Source organism: Condylostylus longicornis, unplaced genomic scaffold (assembly GCF_029603195.1).
Source record: "Condylostylus longicornis isolate FDR11 unplaced genomic scaffold, ASM2960319v2 ptg000048l, whole genome shotgun sequence".
NCBI lineage: Eukaryota > Metazoa > Arthropoda > Insecta > Diptera > Dolichopodidae > Condylostylus > Condylostylus longicornis.
Genome location: NW_026578017.1, coordinates 9,836,421 through 9,859,921, shown reverse-complemented (window position 1 = coordinate 9,859,921; position 23,501 = coordinate 9,836,421). Strand labels below are relative to the sequence as shown.

Genomic DNA, 23,501 nt, shown 5'->3' with positions numbered 1-23,501 from the left:
GCTGTTGCAAAACCAGTATATACTCACTTGTTGTTCCTTTCTTGAAATAAAAGAATACATAAAATTTTTTATTGAAATTATGACGTTATCATTAACATAAAAATTTTTTGATATGTTTTTTTATTTTGTTTCTTGTATATTATTATAATTTTATGTACAAAGGTTGGACGGTCAGTAGGTGATTTAGGAAAGGTCATACATCATTATGATATTTTGTTTCAAATATTTGAATAGAAATTTACATATTATGCTTAAGCAATATTATTTATTTATACATATAAAATATTCTTAATTCCTTTTTAGGCTTATCCTTCTATAATTAAATCTGCTGTTGCTTATCAAAATTAGTTTAGTTTGTTTTTGTTATCTGAAATGAGAAATAATAATTAAGGAATTAGTTCACGTGCTATATTAAAATTCAATGTTGTGCTATTTAAACATTATGATAAAAAAAAATAAATACAGGGTGTTTTGAATAATTTAAGCAAAAAATCATGGACTACATGCCTGTTACAAAAAAGGTACCAGATTTTTCTCTCATATAAAGTAATTGATATTTGTGTTTATTTATTTATAAGTAAGTGATATTTTTCTTCCCCTTTATAAGTAATTGATATTTGCTCTTTATTTTCGGTCCTACAGTCAAATTATTTCAATCGCCATCTTATGTGAAACACCCTGCATATTAGCTATTGTAAAATAATTTCAAAATGTATGTATGTTACTGTTAATGAAAATCCATTTTTAAATCTTTTGTAATTATCAAATCATATGCACAATTTTATATTAAAATATCAAAAACACGTACATAATTTATAACTTGTTTAATTACAATTTAACCATAACAAAGGATAAAATACTAAATTTATTCAAGTAATTGAAATAATAAAATTATCGATTTTATGTAGTTATGTATACATACATAACATATTTATATAACATGGATGAATACGTACACGTACTTTGATCTTTTGTAATATGTTTTCTATGTACATATTATCTTATACATAATATTATTTAAATAGAATGTATACGAAAGCAAAATTAAGTACAAAGCATGTAAATAAATTTAATTTTACAATTTGAAATGCAATCATCTGTAATACCGTAATTAAATCATTAAAGTTATAAATTTAAATTTTGAAAGGATTATGCAAATGTATATGTATGTATGTTTATAAACGAATCAGTAATGAGAAATTAAATTAGAATTTTAATGATATTATTATTATTTCTACATTTTTGTATTAAAATAAAAATCACAATGAATTTTCAGCCAAATAGAGAAATTCGCAAAATTGTCCACAAGACTAGTAATGTAATACACAATATCTTCTGTTTATTGCTAAAGAAGCGTTTGATTTCTATTTCATACAAAAAGTAAGAATGCTTACGAATTTTTTATACTCGCTTATATAATATTATACATATAGGGGTATATACACTTTGCCACAACGTATATAGCAGTAAGAAGATAACATTTACGACATTTAGCCGCAACTAAATGCTAAGTCGCTCTAGCTGCATTCGTCTTGTTGTAGCTCTACTGAATGTAGGTCGAAGTTGAAAAGGTCAGTTTCAGTGACTAGTCCCGTTAGAGATTTTGAAAAAAGCTCACAAGTTTTTTGAAAGGATTTTGAAAAAATTAAGTTTATTAAGTAATAAAAAGAAATAGGGAACATTTAGGTAAAAATTTTCTTTATAAGAATTCTGCTGTATATTGGGAATAATTAACTTTTATAAAACCAAAAGAGCTATTTATCAAAATAAATATGAAAAACCTACTATTTTATGTTTCACTCATAGCCTGGTACTACTAAGAAGAATAGTTGTTATGTTGAATTGTTCTAATATCTGTCATACAAAATAATTTTATGTTTGCTCTAAAATTTAACCACACGTTTCATTTTGATAATTCCACTATTTTTCATTTTTATATTCATCAAATATTTTGACAAAAAATAATGACCTTCAATTTAATAAATAATAAAGCTAAAATAACAAAATCTTAATTGCCCTTCAGAAAATATGGTACACATAAGTGATAAATTACACTTCTATATAATATTTTTGTTTTTCTTGCTAATCAAAAATGTCAACAGCTTTTAATTGCATACTTAATGTAGTCTTCAGATAAAAATTCTAGAAATAGATTTAATTTCATTAAATTCGGCAAGATGTTCTCTTAGAATTGTCTTATTCTAATTTGTTAAGCTTGTACAATAATCATAGTGTAATTTGTACACTATGATTATTGTACTTACAACTTTATATTAGATTAGAATTTTTTATTTATTTTTATTATATTGTAATTAACCCTTTGTTACCAGAGAATAGAAATAGGTAAAATTTGTTTGCTAAATTGTTTTGTTTTTATAGTATATAGAAGCTATAGTTTCGTAAAAAAAAAATTTTTTTTTGGCTTCGGTTGTTGGGTCTGAGTTTAAGGACCCGATACTTATAAGTATCGTCAGTTTTCTACGACTATAATTAAACGTATAAGTGCAGAAAAACGAAGTTAGAATTGTAATTTTTTATTTATAAACTAATTTTTAATTTACTCTCAAGTTGGTGATACTTGAGAGTAGCGGCAGTCAACAAGGGTTAAATTATGTATTGCAAAAATATAATATTATATTGAGAGCAGCACTAGGTTATTGCGAAGGCAAAAGTTGCATACGATAGAAAAGAACCTCATGAAAAACTGTGAGAATAGCAAAATGTAATAGAAAAGTATTTTCTTGCTCTCAATCGAATTAGAAAGTTCATCGAACATTATCAGTAAAAATTTTTTATGTGGATGAAATTCGTATGGTATTCCAAAAATATTTCCGTTGTCTCTTATAAACGAACAAGGAAAACAAAAAAAAAAACAAAATTTAGAAATAGAATTTTTTTCTTCTTTTGAAAAAGTATTCGTAACTAAGAACCGCTAAAAACAAATAAAATATAAAAAATTTCTAAAATTAAATTCAACTTTTTAAATATTAATATGCGGCAGTCAATAAATTTGCTAACGATAAAAAAATTTATGTTTTTCGCGCGAATCTACAATAAAAATACAAAAAAAAAAATATTGTGGCCATGAGAACTTTGTGTAAGAGATTAGAAAAATTAAATTTTCCATATTATTTTTCCCAATTCTTTCTGAATATGTTCTTTATTTGTTCAATAGTTTTTTGTCCCCAATTCTCACAACATAATAATAACTGTATTTTTATCCTGAATTATTTATTTCTATAAATTAATATTTTATCTTAACCCGTAGAATTATCAAAATAATAGCAAATTGGTTCTGTGAAAATCTAGTATCGGAATGTGAATAATTTTATAAAATAAGTTTAATTTACTTTCGAAATTGAATAGAAACTAATCTTCCTTACTTGCAAGTTATATAACTTCTATAGTTAAAAACACCCCGTGTTCGTGAATTTTATTGTCCTCCAATCCACAGTTAATTATTTTCATATAGGAAAATAGTTTTCCACTAGGGATTCAAGACTTTTTATCAGTTGATTTAGGACTAATGCCAACACTAATTAATTCATGTTTTCTAATAAATTTGCTTATTTAATTTCCTTTGTTTTTAATTGATTAAGACCAGTTTATATGTCCAAGAAGTTATTCCAATTTGCTCAGCATTTAAAAATTGTTTAGAATATTATAAGTTAATCCTATCATTTGAATCTAATCGAAGAACCAAAAGTAAGACTTAAATATTTCGGAAACTAATGTAACATAGAACTTTATTGTTTAAATTTTATATAAATGAGTTCAGTTCTAGAACCATCATAACAAAAAATAAGTTTGATGATATCGTTGTAGTGTTGTCTTTAAAAATAATTATTGAATCAGAAAAAGAGAACTTCTAAAATTGGTAATATTTAAGAAATATACAGTTTTAGTCATAATTTCAAAGAAAAAATCGTTCAGGCCCCAATAATCCAATTTAGTAGTGAACATTAACTATTCGAATAAAACACTGTGTATGTAATTACAGGACTAGTTTCCATGTCAACTTTAATTCTTTGTGTTAAACTTAACTTTATTTTTCAGTATTTATTTTTATTGTTAATTCTGACTTACAAATATAAAATTTGTAAAGTATTTCCATTTTATGAAATTTATTTAAATTAATAAAATTTTCATTAGTACTAATATGAAAATTTTCTATTAAATTCTATGTAAAAAAATAAATTTCAGAAGTTTTAAAGTACTCATGTTTTATAATATTTTAAAACAATGTGAAATTATTTTTATAATGCTAAGCATGTAGATTTAACGTCGTGTATAGTTTAAAATTCAATTTTAAAGCAATTTGAGTTTTGATTCCTCTATGTACTTGGAAAATCTATTACTTTTTTTTTTTAATTTTAATACACATTTTTGCAAACAGAAATTTTTTTGCATAAATTTTTTCCTAGAATTATAAACTTTTTTATTTAAAATTGTAAACACTTTCAAATTTAGATTTGATAACAACATTTATTAGATGGAAAAAGTGTAAAACAGGGATTTCAAAATTATGCACAGAAACAGAAAAATCAAATGCAGTACTTAACAAAAAAATATGTGCATTTATAACAGTTTGTGTAGGTGTTAAAATTTTCCAAATAGAAAAATAAAAAAATATTTTTTAAAAATGCTTTGAATTTTTACATGAAAGTTATACTGGTACCTTTTCCGAGAAACTTTATATTACATTGTACGTTACATGTAAATCAACTTACAAGAAAAAAATTTCAACTACAAACTAATCCAAAATTTTTGATCTGGATAAATTCATAAACAACATGCAGCACAAATTAGTAAAAACAAAAAGAAAACGTGTCTTCGCACTTAAAATCCGTTCTCCCTTGAATGGATAATAAGAGTAAAAATTCAATATTCAGTCAATAATCTTAGAGAAAATGTGTAAATTTAGACGTACTTGAAAATTTTTATATTTGCGTGCTAGGTAAACGAAATAAGAAATCGATTCATACGAATACTTAAAAAACTTTTACACCTTAATCTGTGTATGTAAGTAAACATTTACATTTCCAAAGTATTATTTAATCAAATACTTCTAAACAAGAGAGATTTTATTTTTATACAATTTTCAAGTTCATTTTTCTTTCAATACGACAATAAAAAGAAAATAGAGACATAAAAAGACGACAAATGATTGTTATAAAAAGTATAACATAAGAAAATTGCACAGAAAATGATCGTGTTCTGAAAAGGTTAACACTTTTAATAAACGAGAGAAGTTTTTATCCCATACTTTTTATAATAATTTCGATTGATTGTTCGAAATAGTTTCGGTTATTCTTGTAAAATATTGTGTATGAGTGAAATAAATATTTCAATTTTTTCAATATTATTTTATTTGGAGACAATTTCTCGGAAATTGAAAATTTTCATTTACTTACGGAAAATCTTTACTCGTTGTGTGTCTTACAAGGAATCGTTGCATACTTTTAGACTGCAGTTTATTTATTTAAGCAATAAAATACACAATTATAACATATTAACAAAAAATCTCTTTGATAGTTCACTATGTAGCAAATTCGAATGAATAACGAAATAGCTTTACGTCCAGCATTTGAAACATTTATATTGACTAAAACCTAAAACTATTATGTCATATTAAACGTTGATTAGGTGTTTTCTTACAATTGTTATTATGTATTCTTCGTTAAAAGAAGAGTTCACGTTAAAGTACTAATTAAAGCAAGTTCTCATCTCTAATTTTAGGCTTATGTCGCTATAATCTTGCAATTGTGGTAGTTCCGAGTTCTATTTCTTTTTAGACAGCAAAGTGTGCAAATAAAAATTAATTGTAACAAGTTGAGAATAAAAAGAAAATTTGAAATCAATCTATTTTCGAAATTTTTTTATGTAAATCTAGATTACAGGATTAACACGTTCAACACCAATATATCAAAAATCAGCAAATTTGAATTGAGCTTCGAACTAAGTTTTATTAATTTTTAGCTGTGGGTGAGCATTGGATTTAACGTATTAAAGAAAATTGAAAAAGTATTCTTATAAACTGAGCGACAGATGACCGCTTTATTTAGAAGTCGCGTATGCATGATTATGACATTTTTAATAATTTACACTCATTAATGGTTTCTATTTGTCATAATATTCCAAAACTTATAGCTCATTAAATTGAAAATCAATCATTCATAACACATTTTTCTATTAGAATATTAATAAAATTACGATATTATAATATATTAATACCTATGATATTATGTGTGTTTATATATTCAGAAATCATGTAAGTATTTACAACGCTTATATCATACTATTTTTTAAAAATATAACAAAATACAAAAAAACATATATGAAAACATAAAAATATTCGTAGGAAGAGAGAAAAAAGACCCTGAAAATCATTGAACGGCCTTCAAGGTGATTCAAAAAAAAAAAAAACACAAAAAATATAGAAAAACAACTAAAATATTAAAATAAAAGTTTATATACCCATGAGAATAGATTTTTGAGGCTTTTCGAAATTTATAAATTGTCAACACTAAATATTATTTTGACGTCTTATGACGTATTTGAATGAATTCAAGTATGCCGGGTGAATGTTTTTAAATAGAGTTGCTGCGTGCATTAGAATTGAGAGAAATCTAAAATTACGAAAAATGTTCTAAAGCTCATTATAAACGTGATAATTTTTTTATTAATTTTTTTCTTATTTTTCTTAATATCTTCGACATTTTAAATATAAATTTGAAAAGTACAAAAGAAGAAAAACAAAAAAATCACAAAGTCTTAATCTCTTTATTCTGTTTTTTTTTTTTTTTTTGATGAAAATAGAAAAGAGAAAACTCGGAAAAAAGTTTCGTTTATTGTGATCCAGTGGGCATTTTTCCAAATAATCTAATAACGATAAAAGTATAAGATTTGATCCCATTAAAAAAAAAATAAAATCGCTTTCTTTTGACCCGGTTCGTGTAAATTAAAATTAACCGAATTTTAACCCTAATGTGGTCGTGCAATTTTTCAATTTTTTAGAAAAATTTGTGAAAAATAAATAAATAGCTGCTTAAGCTAGTGTTGGTTTTATTAATATTGAATCATTTAAAAGTAGACAACATCAGTCACAAATCATAAAGATTTCTCTTTTATTCTAGAAAGTATATAAACTGCTTTGTCAGAGATTTTTCGAACTTGATTTTCAAGTCTGTTACCAGAAATGATAAGGGTAGAGCACCGGATTTCCAAAGTATATATTTTAAATGTTTATTGTCGTAAAAAATAACGCCTTGAAATAAAGTGTATGAAAAATTTCTGTGAATATTAGAGTAAGTGAACAGACAACGGTTAAAATTACATATAATAAGATAAAATATAATAATAAAACATACATATAAGATAAATGCGAATGAAAATGAAAACATATTTAAACAAACAAAAATTATTTTTATTTTATACATTTTTTTTTTTCAAACTACAGAAATAAGCGTTTAAGAATATTAACGAGGTCAATATCGTTTAAGTAAATTTAGAAGAGAATTAGCAGGATACAACACACATGTGTATGTAAATAAACTTTTGTGCTTGCGTTCTATGGTCTATCTCTTCATATTGTATAAGAATATTTTATATATAAAATTAAAAGGTTTGAAATTCAAATTTAATTTATGTTTGAAGTTTAAGTAGAATTAAAAAAACCAAAAGCGTGACTTGTTTATACTTTAGAGAAATTCATAATATTGCATACTTTTAGGGATTAACAACTAAAATTGAAAGATGTAATAAATTTAATTATTTCATCTATGGAAAATGAATGATTAAAAAATTAAATTACGACATAACGCAAAATTATATTAAAAATGGATTTAATGTTTAATGTTTTTATATAGGCGGCTTGTTGAATTCCTCCTGACGATAGCCTGAAATAGCTGCGATCTAAAAATCAAAATAACAAAATTCGAAACATCTGCAAAACATATACTACTTTTCTTTCTCTATCTAATATATATTTACTGAATGTTCGAAATCCTTAATTATTAATGATTTCTTTTAATTTTCTAAATTAAATTAAGCTGCCCTTCATCATCAAAATTTCAAGATAGAGCACAAAACGAGAATTAATTTTGTAACTATTAAGTAAAATTAAAAAATTGAATATCCAATACCTACCACTGACAATTTTTAAATTAAAATAAAAAATATATAATTATTCTATTCCTAATTTCAAACAATAATCATTATTAAATATTAATTTTAATAAATTAATTAATAAATTTCATTGAAACTCATAATTTTCATTAACTATAAATAAAATATTTTTTATTTATTTTTCTAAAACAATATTAATTTTTTAAACTTCTATATTCTATAGTTGCATATATTTATTTTATATATTCATAAAATAATATTCTTATAAATAAGTGAATTTAATTAAATGATAACAAAAAACCAGTAATACTTACAGTACTTATTTTATTATTAATATTTATGGAAAAAATATTATTGTATCACATTAATAAGTTCCCATTCAATAAAATTATGTTACTGATTACTTGTTCATGATATAATTGTAATACAAGTAATAATAATAGCAATGAGTTGATGGTAACAAAAAATAAATACCACAGAAACCATTCAATTCTCCTCTATATATACTATAGTTAATTGAATTGAAAACAGTGATAATTTAACACAATCAGTGTAATAAAATTATTTTATAAATACCTGCCCACTAATATATTATGTAAGTATAGGATCACAATTCACATAATATTCACAATTTCACATATACAAAATTAATATATAACCCATCTAGATAAAATTCTGCATAAATCATAAAAATTCATAAAAGTATATAAGACCTAACAATTTATTTTGTTTACTATCTGCAGTAAAACACGATTTTTTATGCTATTATTTTAATAATGCTTGTGCGTATTTTTCATTCAATTTTGCCTAACATAAATTTCTTGTGCATTGAATTTTGTTTTGGAATATAAAAGCTTTTTTTAATATTAAAAACATGTTTTTAATTTAAAATACTTAATAACATGAAGTCCTTTCGATGTAAATCAAAATATCATAAATTTAACTTTTATCAATGTTGGCATACACATACACAATATTACAGTGAAACTTCTCTATCTCGTACTCTCTATAAAACGATTTGTTTTTCAAGCTGAAATAATTTCTGTTTAATTAGAATTTTGTTATAATATTTATATTTTAGATTCTTTAATTGGAATATCCCTTTAGCTCGAACTTTTCACGATATTTATATTAGTGCTACAGAGATACTGAAGTAATGAAGAAGATAGAATGCAGAAGTATTGTTTTAAATCTCTGTATAATACAGACATGTTTAAGAGTACAGAGATATAGAGGTTCCGCTGTATATGTAAACGCTCACAAATAATATTTTTTGCAAATGTGTTAGCCTTATCAGCTGAAATCGTTTATTAATTTACTTATACAAAATCATAAATATTAAAATGAATAATCAAAACAAAGATTAAAGTTTTCAATAAATATTTACTATAGCTATGTGGAAAACATAATAAAGGCTTGTATATATTTTTAAAATCTAAATTTATAGAAGTGTACTACTCTTCATATCCAGTAACTAATTATTAATTTTGAATTTTAATGTTTACACTGTGTAATAATATTATATCATAAGCAAATATAACAACATTTATGAAGTTTTATTTAGAAAACTTGATTATAGGACTTTATTTCTAACAGTGAATTTTCGAAGTTTCTGATTGTGTTAGGGTTAAAACTTGTGATGGTTAGGAACCATCACAATTACTTCGAAATCCAAAAAGTTATAAAATTTGAAAATCTAAATTTATGCATTTATACTTTACCGCAGGTCTTTATTTTCATGTGAGCATAATTTTATTCTAAAGCATAAACTGCTAAAATTATACTATTACTTGAATTTATAACAAAGTAAAGAATTATTCCAAAACTGAACTGAAGTACTTTTCGAATGCAACAACAACTATATTGTAAAATTCGACATTGAAAAACGTTTTCAGTTCCAAACACATCGCAAACTATTAAGCAATGATTTTAAAAATTAAGTGAAAAACATTTTAAAAAAATCTGTTCGGCAGTATACAATTTTCATAATAATAGCGCATTGTAAGTTCCTAAAAATATGCAATTTTCAATATTTGTGTAAAAAATTTTTTGCGTACGAAAACAACGTAAATAACAATATACAATAAGCACATGTATAACAATATTCCAAAAATGTTTTAGAAATTCCAATTGTGAACAAAAAACGATTCTTAACAAAATAAGTAAAGAAAAATTAATTTTTATTACAAATTTTTGTTTTTTCTTTGTAAATTCTAAATTTAAGTCGGACTTTGTATTCGAAATTTAAGCTGTAGTAAAACATTAATTGCTTAACTTTTTTTTTATAACAAATCAATTATTATCAGTCCGATTTCATGTGAACTCAAAAGTTTTAAAAGTATAACACAAAGACTTATCGCACGATTTCTAAATTAATTATTCATAATCCTTTTCGTGTAACGTCGCGATATTTATTTTAAATTACGTTTTTCTTTATAACATTGTCGCGTTTTATCAAGTTAATCGCTTTCAAAATTTTTATTGTTTTTGTCTATGAAAAAATACATTTACATTGTTTTAGTTGTTCTCATTCAATATAATATGGGTCGAAAATTATAAAAAAATAAACTATTGTGGTATTTAAGTACTTATATGTGCCCCTATGTATACTATTGTATACTATTATACAATTGCTATAATAGCTATATGAATCTGCTCGTGTATAAGCTTATAAAACTAAACAAAACAATAGAGAAATTTTGCGTTCCTTTTTATACTAAAATTGAATGAAAAATTTTCCCTTAATGCGGATCATAATTTTATGGCTTAGGTGTTAAATTTTAATTTTTATTGCACTGACGAGACTACGGAAAGGGGCGGCGAAAATGTTAATTTTTCACATTGGCTTTTATAATAGCTTTTTTCTATTTTCCTCATTTTCTTTTTATATATGAATAAAAAATTCCAATTTTATTATTTTTCATTGTTTAAAACATTGTTATCGTATAATAAAGGTGTAGTAAAAAGGAATAAAAATATATACATATAAATATTTTGTTTGTATATAAGTTGATTCAACAAGCAAAATAAATAGAATAAAAATGCCTATGCCTTCTTCATTGAAGCTGAAAGTTGATTAAAATTATATAATTTTCTATAAATAAAGAGAGAAAGAAAAACTTAAAGGTTATAAAAAAATGTGGAGAATTTTATTATAGTAAATTGTTTGTATAATTGTTTTTTACCCTCTGTTCTACAATATAATAATATTCAAATAGAATTTATGATGCAATAAATTCTCTAAATATTATTTTGTGAAATTACAATGCTGACTTTTTAATAATATAAAAAAGGTAATTTTTTGCGCAATTAATAATGACAAAATATTACAATTATTATACGAGTAATAACAGTAAATTGTTATATTGTTTTTTTTTTTTGTTTTACAAAATATTAATAGGAATATATTGTGTTGGGACGTGATTAGATGAATAACATATGCTGTGTTATTAAAAGAATTTTTCGAATCAGTTAAAAATTTCGGGTGTATAACACTCCAGTATACGATTTTCAAAAATCATTCGCAAATTACAGGAAGAAAACGCCAAGTTAAAGCAACTGAAAAAGTTTTTAGTACAGGAAATTCAGAAACCCTCTCAACGCGAAAGCCATAAAAATTTTGTGTTCATTTAGAACAAGGTAGAATTCCAAAAATTTTGAAAATTTGCAAATTTACTTCAACAAAACCTGGCCAAATCATAAAAAAGCTTCTGTTTCTTGTGATCCCACCTCTCCCAAATGTCACTGTAATTGCATGCAACAAAATTTACCTACTCAACAATAAAATAATAAAAATTTACAGCTTTTATAATACATAATTTAATTTAGAGTTTTATATATAATTTGATTTTAATAATTTATTGCCTATAATCTTAACTATCCTGCTCTTTAACTTTACATTTATTTCGTTAGATTTGGCTCTACCATAATTTTTATGCAGAATCAGTAATCAAAAATGTAAATCAAAATTATATTAAAACTATTCCATTTCACAGGATTTTGTGTGTATCTGTTTCAATTGTTTGGAGTAGCACATGAAAAAAGAAGATATAAGACCCTAGATTTATGCACAAAAATATCCTAAAATTGGCTTCATTCATTGCATTTAATTACCGACCGTATTGTGTAAACAATAGGTAGGTTATGTGATGGCAACAAATTTTGCATATCGAGTTTTCGGTGGGAACGTACTTCTCCATAGTAGGGAAGTGTAAATAAACTATTTTTAGCAACCTGTCGGTCTGTCGGTCTGTCGGTCTGTCGGTCTGTCCGTCTGTCGGTCTGTGTGTGCACGCGTGTATCTCAAGTTCGGCTGAACCGATTTTGATGAAATTTTATATGTAAGTTTGTTTCCACCATGGCACGGATCGATCAACTTTTGGTATATATCAGGGCTCGGGAACTGCACTTTTTAGCGGGCCTGTTTTACATTTTTGAACATTTTGAAGAAAGTATTCAACCGATTTACTTAAAATTTTATATATAAGCTCAGCTCGACCGTCCGCAAAAATTACTAACTTTTACAAGAAATCAGGCATTAGCAACTGGGCGTTTACTACGGGCCAAATATACATTTTTGTGTATATAAAGAGAAATAATCAACCGATTTCATTGAAATTTAATATATGAATTCCCCGTATTAAAACAATGAACATGTAAATTTTTTGGAAAGATCAGGCATCGGTAACTAGACGTTTACTACGGGCCAAACATACACTTTTGTGTATATAACGAGAAATAATCAACCGATTCCATTGAAATTTAATATATGAATTCCTCATATTAAAGCAATGAACATGTAACTTTTTTGGAAAGATCAGGGCTCGAGAACTGATTTGCGGGCCGATTTTACATTTTTCACCATATCCACAGAACAAATTGATGGAATTTCTTGAAATTTCATATTTGAGTTCTGGTTGTTACCGAAACTAACTGGCAAGCATTTCAGGGAATTCGGGTAGCACAAAGCGAAACTCTACTAAGAGCCAAATTTACATTTTTCTAAGTATGTTAACTATAAGCTTACTAATGTCCTAAAAATTGGAAAGAAGTATTTAACAGACATTTTTATAATATTCTGTAATACTTTCATTTAACTAGACAATACACAATGCGGTCGGTTATGTGCTGACCACATCAGATTTTTTTTTCTTTTTGTCGCTCAAATAAATACCTTGAATTTTTAATGAAGTAGATTTCGCAGATATTTTGATTAAAACAAATTATCGATTTTAAATTTACTCTAGTAGGGGAAGAATTTTCGTGTAGAGCCAAGTGGACAGGGCCTTATGAAAAATTTCATGTATAATTTTAAAATATCGCTCTCTAAATTAACATAAAAGGTAGATTCGTTATTGCTTTTGATTCTAGCCTCATTAAAGTTGATATAGGTTATTTTATAGTTTTAAAGTAACAACCATAATCATTATAACAGTTCTTATAATAAAATTATTAGCAATTAGGTTAGGAATTGATTTATTTTATTTTTATCTACATATATTTCATAAATATTAGAAAATTTTTGAAGAATTTTATTTCAAATCGATATTATTTGATTTTTTCACATTAAATACTTTCTTAGTTTTTATATTTCATTATCAATAAATTAATAAACAAATTATAAATAATTCACAATACTTGTACAGCTATTATAAAGAAATTACATTTACATATTTACTTATCTTAGAGATATATGTACATATATGAATACCACATATGCTATAGTAAATTTATTGCATATTAAGATTTATTTGTTTAACTTGAAAGCACATAATTTTTTATTTTTTTCTTGTGTAAGTGTATGTAAAAAGAACGACATCGTAAATATTATGTTGTTATCCTTGAATAAATAATGTGAAGTTAGGAAAAGTTTATTGCTTCCTTTAGGTGTTTGATAACAAACTATACTATTTATTTTGAGCTTATAGTTCCATATAGTAAACAGCAAACATGAGCTGAAGTCAATAAAAAATTTTTGGGCACCCAAGTTAAGAAATTTACTAATAAAAAATATGTGTACTTTGTTTCACAAAAAAAATTATTTTACTTGCTTATTTAGACTTTATGCAAATAGAAAATACTTTAATTTCAAAATGAAAAGCACTTGAGAGTGTTATACAATACGAAATTGTCGAACTTGACTCCAAATTGCATGTATTTAAAGTCAAAATTCTCATCTTTCTGTCGTTTATCGGTCGATTAAAATCAATAATTTTTAAGAGATTATTTTTCAATTTCTTATTTATCTGGCACCTGACTTCAGGATTTTAGTAAATGTTATTTAGTTAGACAGTATTACATTAACCGTAAAGTCAACGAATGCCACTTTCCTGTACATTTTTTTACTATGGCTGTTGAATTACTGTCATGATACCGTTAAATCTATTCTACCTGGGATATGTCATAACAATAGGTCTTATATAATATTATTTGTGGGTACGTGGTTTATAATTGACACACGTATATTATATGTATTATATGTAGGTATGCCTGTATTTATGTGCCTATAATAATTTAATATCGTATTTTCATACAAATAAGCTTTTAACGAGCTGAGCAGTCATACCATGTCAAACTATACAAATGCATATTATGTAAAAAAATTTAGAACCCTTCACATAACAAAATTGAATTGTTATAAAATTTATCACTTTTAGAAACGCAATCGCTTTTAAGGGCATATGTTTTTTTTTTTTCTGAAAATAACAAAATTTGTAAAGTGTTAGACAAAGAATTTTATGGAATTCTTATGTGTTTCTAAAATTGAAAATATCGGATTTGTGAAAGAATATTAATAAAATAAGAGTTCCAAAAATTAAGCAGTGCAATGACATATCATAATTACATGCCATTATACGCAGTCAGTCGAATTAATTGAAGGAACAGCTTGAAAATTTTTAATAAAATGTATAAACAAAACTGCTAGTTAGATGTTACTCCTTCTTAAAAATGATCTTTGAAAATAGTCCGTACGACTTCCTATTTAAAAAGCCTTTTACAACCAAAACGTTAAACCGTACTTTCTAAAGCTGGTTACCCAATTGGAGATGACACATGATGATTCATGAAATCGATTAGAATAACTGGAATATAATTCAGGACTTCGTATTTTTATGCAAACACATTATGTTTTACATCACAGAGTGACTCAGATAATTCCATTTACTCTTGCTTTAATGGCGAATTGTTCATTTTACTCATTTTCTTTAATCATTGATAAAATTTTTTTCTACATAAACAGTATAAAGGCCGGTTATCACTTTCCGATTCTTGCACAATATTACAACAATATTCACACATCAATAAAGTTCAATGGAAGCCCTATGGTTAAAAATAATATTTTTTTTCAATGCTTTTCTTATACTAATATTATGTATACCAGTATATACACATATACATATGTAATTCGTGATGTTAAACAATGCTATTATAATTTGCTTTATTCGCTTTTTGATTTAAATTTAGAATTTAATAATAATGTTATTGTTAAGGTGTATATTATATATGGATGTTACGTACACATTTTCAAAAATTGAAATATTGATTGACAAGTGGATTGATTTTCTAAAAAAAACAAAAATGAAAAGTTATTGGGTAATTTAATATTCATAATTGTATTTTTCTATATACAATATATATGTACATGTGTGCATATGTACATGTATGTATGTAAAATTTATTTGATTTGAAAATAAACTTAATAATAATAACATTTTCAGTTTTTCGATATTTAGGCCCTCATACATGTGGACTCCAAAAAAATTGCAGGGGAGCGTTTTTATTGTTAGAAACTCAATAAAATAAATGTATACATGGTTTCTATTAAAGTGGAAATGGTTCAATTATATGCGTGTAACAGAATACTAAAAATTTGATATTATTATAGATTGCTTTAACAATCGCTTAGTAACCTTATTTTATTGCGATTCGAGATAAATTTTGGTTCTTTTTCGATTGTTGATTTAAGAGTGGTTTAGAAGAATTTTCTCGTGTTTATATTTTTGGATTCCAAAAAATTTATAATGTTAAACCGAAAATAGATGAATCCTTTATTATGAATTTAAATTATTCATTTTTGATTCTGCTTTATTCTTCAACCATGATAATTTTAATGATAAAATGTACGCCATCTACATGTATTAATCTGGAACTCTTTTGAAAACAACAATATAGAGTAAAATTTCATTTAAATGTTAATAAAGATAACATTTTTTTCAAAGTCATTTACATTAAAGGGAGAGCATTTTTTTTAAAGTCTTAAATTTTGAATTAACAAAACAAGAAAATTGCATATTTGCAGATTTCCCCAATTGAATCAGTTTTTAATAGCAAAATGTTTTATATAAAAAACATTGCAATCCAAAATAATAACTAGTTTGCAATTAATTCAGGTTATTTTAAAAGCACTAATATATTTAGAAAAAATTATTAAATTTTATAAAAATTTTTTATTTTAATATTTAAAAAAATATGCTAAACAAGTATATGGAAACTGATTTTTCAGACATCTGAAAAACATTATGGATTATGTGGTAAAGAAATTAATCAGAAGGTAGAAAGTGTAAAACATTGTTTTAAGCATTCTGTCTTCGAAAAGGACCAAACTGCATTTGAATCAGTATTAAAAAATACATCCATACATTTCTGATCATTATCTATTTCCAAGCTCTTTGTCTTCAATTAGCAAAAAATTTTGAAAATTGAAAACTGGAGTATAATTAAGAGGAGTTAGTCAATTTTATATTGTATTTTGAATAAGCCTTAAGAAGTGTTGTTCAATTTTGTATTCAGACATAACATTTCGTATATAACGAAAGAATGTTGAGGACTTGTTTCGTAATTATTACATATAAAAGTATTTTTGTAGAAAACTGCATTATTCGAATATCCTTTTTACAAAATTTTAATTTAATTTTACACTTATATTTTTGAAAAAATATAATTTCATTTCTTATAAGAATTATTTCAATTTTCAAACTTAGAATTCAATTTCAAATATTAAGAGAAAAATATTAAAAGAAAACTCTTAAAATATCGTCTATCATTTATAATTTTCGTTTATTGATTTTTTGTAATAATAAAATGTTAGTTAAACAGGTATAGGTAAGTATAGGTAAATAGGTACTATATACTTGTAATATAAACCATGAAAAGTTTTGTAATACTCTACACTTTCATTCTACATGGGATATACACCATTTTTTAATTTTTTAAACTTAACATGTTTCTTAGCATTTCTGTTATCGCTAATGTTATTTTTTTTATTTGAAATGCTAAGAAATATTTAACGCCTTGTTGTTTATTTACTCTAATTGAATTTTGGAGAAGTACAAACAGTTTCGGACAATTATATGGAACCGCAAATCCAAAATTTTGTGAGGCATCGGATTTAGCAAAAGTAGAAGAACATTTTCTTACAAAATCTTCTATAATTCTAGTTAAACTTATACTTAATTCTTAAAATTTTGAGATATGGAAAATCTTCCATTCACGTCTATAGAGCTCTTGTTCTGTAATGAAATTTTAAAGTGTCCCGTAATAATTTTAAAAATTCTGTCTGTGGCACTTGCCCGAAAAAAGTTCTAAATCGACGGTACACTATAGATGTAGGTATATAGTATTTTTTAGTTATATTTAACGTAGTAAATTATAAAGAATTGCTTTTTACTCTACATGTTGTCAAATTATATTTTATTTACCGAAAGAAGGAAAAAAATTTACTGCTATTCCAACAAGGAATTTCGTGTATAGAACGGTAATTTTTTATTTTTTCTTATACTTACTTAAAACATTTAAGAACGTTTTTTCATTTTTACTTTTTCATATATACTTTCTTTTGAAGATAAATTTAATAAACTTAAATTATAAATACAAGGAAATGTATACCAGTACTTTTAAAACGTATATACGTTGTATATAGTGAGTGATATGTAGGATATACTATAAGGATATGAAAAAACAAATAAAAACGAAAAAATTTCCTTCAAAATTGTACTAAAAATGTACTCAACAACAGGAAACATTCAAGTTTAAAAAAGGAAAAAAAAGACATATCTTTCCCATCTAGTTCTACATTCCCTTACCAAAAGTTCATGGTTTTTGGTAGTTCATTATAGCATTTTAGAATTAAAACACGTCTTCTTTTTATATATAATGTATTAAGTATAATGATTACATACACAATTCCATAATGTTTAATATTAATAAAAATACCGTCATGATTTTAAAAGCTTTAAAAAAAAAAATTTATATAAATTTAATATTGAGTGTGTATTGAATAGTGGGGAGAATTGGTTAAAATTTTGATTTACAGTTTTACTGAACTCAATGAGTCAATCTAAACAAAGATTGTAGCTAGAAATTTGATGATTTCTGGGTGTTTTTAAATTTATCCATAGAACAGATTTAGTTTACGCCGTCAAATCGGCTTGTTAACACATTCTTTCTTATTTTTGGGAACATATTGTTAAATCGGAATCGTTTCTGAGCTACAGGCATTTTAAGAAAATTTGGCGAAATTTTAACATATCTAAGTTTTTTTTGTTTATAACTTCTATTCCGAAATAGATAGAAGCTTCAAACAAATAGTTTTTGAAAGGGGTATTAGAAGGCTTCAATTTTCCATATCCTTTATTTTTGTTCATCCTTTTTTTTAGAATTCAAAAATAAGCCGACAATTTCTCATGAAACTTTACGAAACTCCAAAAATTTATATTTTGGAGTTTCGTAAAGCGATTTTCATTGGTTTTAAGTCCTGTAATTATCAACTTTTATTCATTTTTGGTCACAATAGTCACTTTAAAAATCAGTTGAAATTTTTAAGAATTGTTATTTCGGTTAACATTCACTGTGTTCCGAACAAACATTTTGCTCATTTTAAACGTGTAGATGACAACATGATATATTGCTTCCAACTCGTTACTGAATCACCCTATATACACAAATTTTGATTCTAAGCGGGTTTTCTACCCATGGTACGTAGCTCAATGTAAAAACAGAATTAGTAACTGGTAATTTTGTTTAAGGTTATTTAAGTATAATATGTGATTTATGACAATTTATTGCTATGTCAGAATTAAGCTTTGTTTGTTCAGATGAAATTTTGGAAAAAAGGTTTTTTCTATTCTTATAAAAGAGTTTCAACAAAAGGAAGAAAGAAGAAAATGAGAGACAATTTTATTTGTTGCGTTTATGAATTTTTTCTTATGGTTGTAAGCGATATGTTAATAAGCGTTTACATTACAAACCAAAAGCAGGAAAATGTTAAAAAAAAACCAATTTTCCTGATCTAACAATGGAGTTTTGGGTACGAATCTATATCAACCTTAAATTTATAAATAAAAATGAACTTAAACTTTAGCATTATTTTTAATAAATTTATCTCAATCATAGCACGGTGTTATTTTAAAAATAGTAAGCACTTACTGAATTCGATAGACGCGTTTTTCGAATTTCTGTAACTTTTATTTTAAATTTCGAGATAAAAATTACAGAAAAATTTAGTTCTTTAGTATTAATTCGATTGAATAATGTTATTCTAACAAATTTTTGAAAATTTGCAACACTCAGAGAGATTATATTGCATAGACTATATCAAAATTAAAATTTTTTAAATCGAATTACAAAAATGTCGAAAACACCTCTTAAAAGTGCCAAATGTTTAAACTTTACATTATCATATGTGTAAAAATGGGAACATATTGTTTAATTAGGTGTTTTATTTAAATGAAAACAAAATTATCTAATAAAATTTGTAATATTAATGGTATGGAATGCAATAGAATCATGCATACATGTAAACTGGTGTAATAAACATGCGGATATTAAAAACAGAGTGTCATAATGGAAAAACAAAAACAAGAGAAAATTGCTTCATATTATGTTTAGAGAAACTTAAAAATTCATAAGCAAATTTCATAAATTATGCAAGATGCATAAGGAATCATAAAATGACATTATAATAATCACGCTCATAATTTGGTAGAGTAATAAAAATGACTTTTCTAAAAGTGGGAGTTTCAAAGAAACCGTACTGAAATCACAATACAGATAATCTGACAAATCTGTAGTATTTCACACTTAAAAGGACTTCATTTTAATAAGCGAAAGAGAAATCGCGCATTAAAAAAAAGAAAAACAAAAAAAAAAACATAGGTTGAAAGCTAATAAAAAAGGATTTATTTTACTCAATCACGTTTTTTTATTGCCACATTTTTTTTTCTCTTATATTTTTTAAAATGACGACAAACTTCCATTAACATTTTTTAAAAATGTGTCCTGCTAACAATATTTTCCATTTTCTTTTTTTCTTGTTTTCGGCATGCAACTTTATTAACATTGTTTTGATTAACATCCATGTGATGTGATATTACAAAGTAAATGCCTGGTAGGGGGTTGAGACACAATAATATGAAAAAAAAAAAAATAAAAATAAAAAAGGCAGTGACTGTATTTGATGTTTAATGTTGTCAGTTTATAGCTCAATAATTTTACGATGGCAAAAGTGATGATGAAAATCCTGTCAGAAATTGCTTATTTTAAAATTTTTTACAAAATAAAGAAAGTATAAGAAACAAAAGCAAAAAAAAGGGAGCACTAAAAATAAAAAAAAAGATAAAATGCAAAAAGGAAATTTATCAAAAAAAAAAAAAAAGAAAAAACAAAAAAGAGAAATTATAACTGAGGCTGAAGATGAATAACGGAAATTTGGCTTCCTGTAATATGCGTAAATTTTTTCTCCTTTAACTTTTTGCTTAAAAATTTCATTTTTACTTTTTGTTTTTATTGTTGAAAGTTTTTAAAAAATTTTTGTAATAAATAAATTTTTTTATTTTATTTTCAATATACTTTATAGATTGATTACACGTAGGTGTTTGTGTTCAAATTCAAAATATCACAAAAATTCGAGCTTCAACGTCAGGCGGCTTTGTTTTGGAGCAAAATCAAACTTATTTGTGGTTTCAGTACTTGCAAAATTCATGTTGAATTCCTATCGGCAGACAAACAAAACCTCCTTCTAAATTTTACGAAAAATTTATATTTTGTGCAAAACAACTGCAACTTTCAGAGAAAATAATTTATTTTTAAGTTATAAAAACTTTATAATTCGAATCGCTGCACAAAAATGGTTGTTTGCTTTAAAACATTCCGTTTTAATAAAATTCCCCATTTCCATTAATTCAACTAGCTCTTCAAAATGGAAAAAATACAAGATTTAAAAAAAATTCTGTTTCCAAACCAAAGGTAAAGAGTAAATTTTAAAATTTAAAAATGAGTAAGAATTTTCGCTAATTTTCGAATTAATTTCACTTGAGTACGGCAGCTCAAATTGCGTTTGGGTGTAAAATTTCGGAATTCTATTAATTCAACAATTTATACTTCAACGAATCCCTGCCAATAAGATCGTTCTCTACCTAATAGTGTCCAATTATATATTTCATAAATTTTGGCAAAACAATTTAATTTTTGTCCAAAATTACTTTTTTTTTATGTTGTTCTTAAATTGAGCCGTAATAAGAAATTTGTTATTTTCATTTGATCGTTTTCATTGATTTCAATTAAAATACTATAAGTTCAAAATCTAAACTCAAAATGTTAAAAAGTTCTCTTTTACGCATAGTATGAGTTTTGTTCGATTACATTTTCCATATAGAAAGCTTTAAGGCTTAAGAATTCTGCGCTAAATTAAGGATTTAAGTTTTGATTATACATATGAATACTAGGTCTAAATTAACAATGAATTCTCAGCATCCATGTAAATATTTCTGTCAATTGTAACTAAGAATTACGAAAATAGTTGAGAATTCAATTATCAAATTCAAATTGCTAAACAACACTTAGCAACAAGAATTGAATTTTGAATCAAAATATAGAATTAGAAAATTTAGAAAACCTATTGAAATTCACAATAAGGTTTTCAAATCATATTAAATAAATTTAAGAGAAAATTATGCCAAAGTAATTAACGCTTTCCATTTTATGCTATTCTGCCGGTTTACAGTCTTGTCAACATTTGTCCTATACGCTTTTATTAATTTTTTAAACTTTCACTTCAAATAACACATTACGATCTCTATAAAGAATTCCTAATTTAACAGCAAAGTATTTTCGTTGATTTATGACTTTATTTTAAATAGAGGCGCTTCTAAGAACAGCCAGATATCTAAACATATTATAATATTGACTCGATCTAACTTGTATATATTATACATAATATCCTCCTTGTGTTTATAAAAGGCTTATTAGCTCAACATTTTATTTATCTTAGCTTTAAATTTTGTTATTCTTTAAGAAATAAAGAAAAAAAGAAGGCAAAAATTTATGTATAAGACAAAATTAAAGGATACCGGTAAAATAAGAAAAAAAAAATAAAAAGGATTTCCCATTTTTTTTATTTTAGATTTTAATTTTTACAAAAAATTTTAAGTTTATCATAAATTTTATCTTATCTCGCTATATCAAGTGAAAATTTTTCATTCAACTTTATTTCAAAATTTAGGGGAAAAAAATATTTTAAAGATACGAAAAAAAATTTTTTATTTTAAAAAGTCCTTGAATTTCTTTATTTGATCTCGTTTTTTCTTCTTGATGGTGTGACCTTATAGTCATTGCATATCCTTAAGTTTATTGATGTTTAAAAAACTTTTGGTTCTTAACTTGTTGAATTCTTGTTGAAATACGTGTTTTCGCCTTAAATTATGTTATACAGTCAATGTAAGAATTAAAAAATAATAAAAACAAATTAAATTGTTTTTTAAATTATTTTTTGTTTTTTTTTGCCTTTCATTGTTACAAAAATATTTATTCATTTTGGAAACATTAAAATGTTTTTTTAAAAAAACGTTTCTTTTTTCCCCACTCATTATTTAATGTACATGACGGGTATGCTTTGTACGGTGCGCCGGATGAAACTGTAATACAAGAAAATATTTTGGATTTTCAAGATATCGGTACAATTGTATAATAATTGCGAAATTGCAGAGGATGATGGTGTAATTTAAGAATTTTAATACCAAAGAAAAAATAATGAATGAAATAATTTTTCGAATTAAATGTATCAATTTGAGACTACCGTTGAGATAATTAAGTTTCTTCTTGTCTGCTTGCTAGAAGACAAGAAAAAATTTTTAATTTTTATAAAAACGATGGCAATAATATTTAAAAAATGTTGTTAGAATGCGATGAAGGCTGTTTTAAATTTTTCTTAAAAAAAAATTTCTTTAAATTTTTTAAATAATTTTAGTTTTAGTGTAACGTTTTAAATTTATTGAGCGAACATTCTTTTCTTAAAGAATTGTTTTTCTTTGTAATAAAAAAGTCTCTAAAAAAAAAATTATTGTAATTATTTTGAATTCTTTAATGAAAGATTTCACTTT

The 23,501-nt window shown here is 24.8% G+C and overlaps 1 protein-coding gene across 6 annotated transcripts in view; it reads right to left on the bottom strand.

Annotated features, from left to right (window-relative positions):
* LOC129611176 (uncharacterized) overlaps positions 1 to 23,501 on the bottom strand; it is a 290,077-nt gene that overhangs the window by 197,212 nt on the left and 69,364 nt on the right. For all 6 annotated transcript variants that reach the window (XM_055524167.1, XM_055524164.1, XM_055524165.1 and 3 more), the window contains exon 2: positions 28 to 367. The gene's annotated coding sequence lies outside the window, so the exon portion shown is untranslated. The remainder of the gene's footprint in view (positions 1 to 27; positions 368 to 23,501) is intronic.